The sequence below is a fragment of the Rhagoletis pomonella genome, unplaced genomic scaffold (genome assembly GCF_013731165.1).
Source record: "Rhagoletis pomonella isolate Grant_MI unplaced genomic scaffold, Rhpom_1.0 Rhpom_scaffold_00009, whole genome shotgun sequence".
Classification (NCBI taxonomy): Eukaryota; Metazoa; Arthropoda; class Insecta; order Diptera; family Tephritidae; genus Rhagoletis; species Rhagoletis pomonella.
In genome coordinates, this window is record NW_023458563.1 from 27,277,716 (window position 1) to 27,284,860 (window position 7,145).

A 7,145-nucleotide genomic window follows, 5' to 3' on the forward strand; every position below is an offset into this window, starting at 1 on the left:
TTCTTCTTTCTTCAATAAAGGATTATATTGGTAACATCATTGTAACAAAAACTATGAATAATATTACTAGTTTAAAGACAAATAATTTTTTTCTTGTTATTTAAAGTCTTGAAATTTTATATGTAGATATTTATAAGTTTGATTTGGTAACTCTTATAAGGGAAATACAACCCGGAATTTCTTTGCACACGCTGCTATTATAGGGCCCCTAAACTACACAAAAACATTGCGCAATATCGGGCTTTCCTCGGTCGTTTGTGTGGTGTATAGGGTTGTTTGTACAAAATTGCACAGTTATTGCGCTAAAATCAAAATTATTTTGATATTTTGCTCATGCTTGTGTTATTGTACAATAATTTGTGTTTCGTATGGCGACAACTGCGAAATTTGTAGTCTATTTTACAACGCTTTTATCAACTTGCAATGTTGTCCAGAACCAATGGGTCCAGAAACTTTCAATGTTGTGTGTCTAGACACCATAAAACCTTTGCTTTGCAAAGTTCCTATAAAAAAGCATAGTGCATAGGACGACATCTACCTCTACAGTTGAGAGGTAGATGTCGCCCCATGCACTATGTACGCTACAGCGGAAATGGACGACACGCTATTTCTTTAAATCAGCGTTGGGCAGACAGAGCTTTAACTCTGTTCGCGCCTATACAAAATGTATAGAAAGCTTAAAAGCGCTTTGCCCGCTGGTTGCAATGGGCGACAATTGCCACCGCCAATGACATCGCCGTGTAAAACTGGACCGTTGAAAGCATTGCTTGGGTATTGAGCTAGAACTTGTAATGTCGGCAAAAGGTCTAGTTCTATGCTAGTTCTGAGCTAGTCAGATTTTCTGCAGGGCAATTGGTGCTCATATGTATGTGCATTAGACTGCATCACTAAAATATTAAGATTTAAGCGAGCTGGACCGATTTAAATACCTCCAAAAATGGAGTTTTTTATGAATAAAAATAGTTTCTTAAAGAACTTTTTGAAAAAAGTCCCCTCAGATGACAAAACAGATTAGGCTTAAAAAATCTTCATAAAAATATTTAAAAATCTTTTCAACGGAATCGTAATAATGAGATTTTTGATGCTGTTTTTTTACTTTTTTCAACGATTGATTTACGAAAAACTTAAATAACTGGGCCAAAACTATTTTGATTTAGACTTATGGGATCTCGGTAGAAAGGTATTTTCCCCACTCTTTTTATTTGTGTCCAAAAAGTCATTCGTGTCCCATTATTTTTTTTCAAATACCAACAATCTTAATTCAACTTTGAATGATATTCGTTCATCCGACCTTTCTCTTTCATCCTTTGAATGAGCTTATTAGCAAAAAAATAAAAAGGGTGAGAAAATACCTTTCCAATGATACCCCCCAAGTCCAAATCGTTTAGGTTCAGTTATTCAAGTTTTTCTTATATCAATCTTTGAAAAAAGTTACAAAAACAGCATCAACAAGTAAGAAAGTCTAAGTACCGGCGCAAGTGTTTAATATATGACTTTAACCTTTCCGAAAGCTACCGCTACATGGTAAGCTGGGGCGTATCAATTTTGAGTAAATTAGAGTCCTTAAATTTCGAAATTTTGAAGTTTCAAGCAGTTCTGAAATTTACCGTTATATGAAAGGCGGCCTCAATTTTAGTCCGATTTCAATAATTTTCAACGTTTTGCTTCTATGTAGCAAGCACAACAACCATACCGAGTTTGGTACAAATTGGTAGAACGGTTACCGATATACATATGTGTAATCATAAGTGGGCGGTGCCACGCCCATTTTCCAAAATTTTATCCTAAACGTATTTCTTGTTGTTGGAAGCATCAATTTTGAATAAATTAGCTTTAATAATTACTGATTTATCGAAGATTTCGTATTACTCTAAATTACCGTTATATGGGATGTACGCGTGGTTATTGTCCGATTTTTTAAATCTTCAGCCATTTCGTAGGTTATACCAAGGTTAACAACTGCGCCAAGTTTGGAAGAAATTGATGCAGCGGTTACCAAGATATACACATGTAACCATAAGTGGGCGTGGCTGCGCCCGTTTTCCAAAAATTTATAATATTCTTATTTTTCGTCTAAAACTTATTGTAAATATCGATTTTGAGTGAACAATCTTGAGTAGTTTCTAAAATATCGCAGTTTTCGTATTTCTGAAAATTACCGTTATATGGGAGGTAGGCGTGGTTATTGTCCGATTTTGCCCATTTTCAATACCATCCGTCCTACGCCAGGAGTAAGGGCACGTACCAAGTTTCGTTAGGATATCTCAATTTTTACTCGAGTTATCGTGTGCACAGACGGACGGACGGACAGACAGTCACTGCTTAATCGATTTCTCTTTTCATTCTGATCATTTATGTATACATTTGTCTATATCTATCTCGATTCGTTTTGCCTGTTACAAACAACCGTTATGTGAACAAAGTTATAATACCCTTGTGCACAAGTGCGCTCGGGTATAAAAATCTCATTGGGCGCGTTTCTAAAATGCAACTGTTTACCCCAACTGTAGCGGAAATGCTGTCAACTGTTGGGTCCAACCATGATACAAAAAAGAAGGTAGTTTCAATAAACAACCTTTTGATTAAAAAGCAGATTTTTGACAATTGCTCAATTGTGAAAAATTCGAAGCGGCATTACCCAATTGTAAGGTTTGTGGGGTGGGCCATTTTATATCCTAAATTTGGGATTATAAAGAAAATAGTTGTATTAATATATACCCTTTAAAAATAATCAATATCTTATCTTGGAAACGTTTAAATTTTACATTAAATTCGATAACAACTTGCCAAATCATTATTTTAATATTAATACAATTTTAGTGAACATATTTTCAAATTATGTTAGTGTCCTCATGTCATCTCATTATTTCACAATGTAGTTTTCTATATCGGATACGTGATTCTGATGTAATTCTGAAATTACACATTTACACAAATTACTGAAATTATACATTTCGATGTGTTATTTAATACATATTGTCTTTGTCCATTTAACAGCAATGTAATGTACTTTGGTACCCATGGGCCGTAAAATTTTTCTAGCAACACATATTGTTTTCACATAAAATTTTGACACACCCAAAATTGAAGGATAAAATAAATAGATAAAAACAAATTTTCAATAAAACTGATTTGTGTAGTCAAGGGGCGTCTTTAGTAAATGTTTTGGAGGCTGTTTTAATATATCCTATCTTATTATATATCTCTGAGCTTTTCTACATTCTGAGAAGTTGAGAGAATGAAGTCGAATATTCTTTTTTTCGGACAAAAGTTTTCCAAGAATGGTTATAGGCTAAAACAAAACCGATATATAAAGGGCGTGTGCAACCTCCCTTCAAATCGAATTTTTCATAGTGTATATCTCTGGAAGTATTTGTGGTAGAGTCCTGGAACTTTGTATGGATATATGTATATGAAGTCAATCTCAAGCTCGTGGAAAAATATGGGTATATTGGAAAATGTGGCGTCCACCGTAGAACTAGGAATAGAGGTAAATGAAATCAATCCCAAACCTATGAAAAATGGGGGTATATGAAAACAATCTCGTAGCAGTTGAAAAGAGCTAGCGGTATAAGCCAAATAAACTAAAATTCTGGTGACGCATAGATACCTCTGGAAGCATTTACCTAGAATACTGAGATAAGGTATTTTTCCAACGAAAATATGTACAGAAAAACGGGAGCCACACCTTCTGGAAAGTAACATGATCACAGGGTGTATCCCGAAAACCGTTTTAGCTAAACCTTCAGGGATTACATTCTTGCCAAGACCCACAGGCATAAGACGAAATTGCGTCGCAAGTTTTATGATCGGCTTGGGTAAGGTTTAACCACTTAACCCCCCTTTGTTTTCGTCGCTACTGAATTCTATAAACTGTCAGCTTTCACACAATTTAAAATGTACATGTGTATTTAAAAATGTCATGAAAATTGTGTTGCTAGCTTCATGTTGCAAAAATGTTTCAAGGAAATGTAGTGGAATTTAACACTTATTTCTTGTTTATTTCTTATTATGCTATGCTTAAGAACAAAATATTTTTAAATCGACAAAACATTAATAAGAAAATTTGAAGGATTTTAGATATTGGGTATGGTAGCACGAAATGTCACAATCTGCTTAATTGTCAGGTTGTTAATATGGCGACGAAAAAGTGACAATGGAACTACCTTGTTTTTTGTATCATGGGTCCAACAGTTACGTCTTAGAATCGGTATGATACATGAACTGCCAAACAAACAGCTGATATTTGTAAACAAGCAAAATTAAATAAAAGAGCACAAAAATAAAAAATTTTACTAAGCCAAAAATATGAACATATGAACACTAAAGCATCCCAACTTAAGCTACTATTCCATACGAACACTGGTACACATGTACTTACATACATATGCTTATAGGTCCAAGAATTTTCCATTTATTTTAAACTAGCTTATACCCGCGGGTTTCACCCCGCGCGTTTATACAAATATGAAAAATAATTTAATGATGTTAGATTTTATTTCTGTGCCCATTTCGTTATAGCTCGTTATTTTTTAAGCGAGTTAAGGTATTTAGGCCGTTTAAAACTATGAAATTATAAAATCTCGTCTGCGCGCTAATTATACCTTTCATGAGCATGAAATGGTATTATAACTTTGGTCCGATGTTTGTAAGTACCAGAACAAAAAGAGATAGACCCATGAAAATGTATACTTATATGATCAGAACGTCGAGCTGAGTTGATTTAGCCATGTCTGTCTGTCCGTCTGTCCGTCTGTCCGTCTGTCTGTCTGTTTGTATGCAATCTAGTCTCTCAGTTTTCGAGATATCCGGATGAAATTTGGTAGGTGGGTGTATTTTTATAATGTATTAATCATTTGTCGGAACCGGAAGAATCGGACCACTATAACATATAGCTCCCATACAACTGATTGTTCAGATATGAGATTTTTCATTATAACTTCTCCATTTATGTAGTTAAGAACAAGAAATTTCGCAGCACTTTCACCCATTATCAACAGAATACTTATAGTGAAAATTACAAAGATCGGGTCACTATAACCTATAGCTCCCATACAACGGATTGTTCAGATATAAAATTTTGCGTTATAACTCCTCCATTTATATAGCTAGGAACATGAAATTCCGCACTGTTTTCAATAATTATCTACAGAAAACTTACAGTGAAAATTAAAAAGATCGGGTAACTATAACCTATAGCTCCCATACAACTGATTGTTCAGATATGAGATTTTTCGTTATAATTCATCCATTTATGTAGCTAGGACCATGAAATTTCGCGCTGTTTTCACTCATTATCAACAGAAGACTTACCTCGAAAATAATAAAGATCGGGTCACTATAACCTGCAGCCCCCATACAACTGATTGTTCAGATATGAGGTCTTTTATCATAACTCCTCCATTTATGCAGCTAGGAACATGAAGTTTCGCACCATTTTCACTCATTATTAACAGAATACTTACAGTGAAAATAACAAGGATCGGATGACTACAACATATATCTTCCAAACATCTGATTGTTCAGATATGGGATTTTACTGTAAAACTTCTTTATTTGAACAGCTAAAACCGATAAATTTCGTAAGATATTTTATAAATAATAATACAAAGTCTACTGAGAAAATCGTCAAAATCTATGCTGTATAAGCTTTATCTCCTATAGCACTGATTGTTCAGATACCAGTTTTTGCGATATATCTCCTTTATGTAGGAAACTAAACCCAATAAATTGTGTTACCGGTTTACATACCGATCACATAGCGGTGAAAATCACTTAGATTGGTGTCATATAAAGTATATCTTCCATACCTCTGATTGTTTAGATGCGATTTTTTATATAAGTATGTAACTCCTCTATCGATGTATGCAGATGTATTCAAAAGCAGTAATCTGTCAAAGTAAAATTTGCAGATGTTCATGAAAGGTATGAAGCCTTCGGCATAGCCGAAGACAGCGCTGCTCTTGTTTTACCTTAAAATGGTTCCAGGTATACGACGCGTGAACGTGTAACCTTCTTGGAGGTGCCACGGCGGGTTCTAATATTTCCAACTCAAATTTAGTAACCTGGCCTTGATAAAATACCACTTCTCCTTAGATTATAAGGCCCTTTTCCATTTAATGAAATTTATTCTGTCAGTACGGCACTTATAAAATAAATCTCCATAACAAATTGAAATACTTCGAGAGATTTTCTATCCTTCCAGAGATATGTATTAAGAAGGTTTTAGTATGTATGGGAGGCGACATGCCTTCTTTTTTAATAACTCACATTTTTTCCATAAGCAATTGATACATTTTGTATACACAACTCCATACCAAGTTCCAGTATTCTTCCACAAACACTTCCAGGGTTATGTGGCAAGAAAAAGTCAATTTGTACAGGAAGTGCCACGCCCCTTTTTCTTATAACCCCAATCTTCTTCCATGAATTTAGAATTGATTTTACATACCCCAGTACCAAATCCCAGTACTCTACCATGAACACCTCTAGAGATATGCAGTATAAAACAGTAAATTTGTATGGGAGGTAACATGTCCCCTTTTCGAATAACGCAAACTTTTCTCCATGAGGATGGAACTAATTTTGTATACAGATCTCGGGGCCAAGTTCCAGTCCTCTGCAATAAACACCTCCAGAGATATGCAGCATAGAAAAATCAATTTGCATGGGAGTTGCCACACCACCTTTTCCAATAACTCTCATTTTTCTCCATGAGTATGGTATTAGTTTCACATACATACATACATATGTATTTCCGTACCAGGCTTGAGTACTTTACCCCAAACATTTGAAGAGATATGAAATATGAAACTTTCAGTCAGTATGGGAGGTGCTACGGCTCTTTTCCAAAAACCTCCATTTTTCTCCGTGAATATGAATATGATTTCACACAGTTTTGGCAAACTGTTAATCTGATTAACGATTTAAAATTAACGATTAAAATGTTAATCGCGTTTGACGATTAAAATTAATTAGTCGTAATCAACTGTACGATTAATGATAAAATTTTTTTAATCGTTAATCGCTGGCTGCGATTACGTTTAATTAATTTTAAACATTAATCGTTCATCCAATTAAAAATAAAATCTGATTAAATTGTCTAGTTTGTCCGAGTTTGAAACCAAACACCAGTTATAGTAATT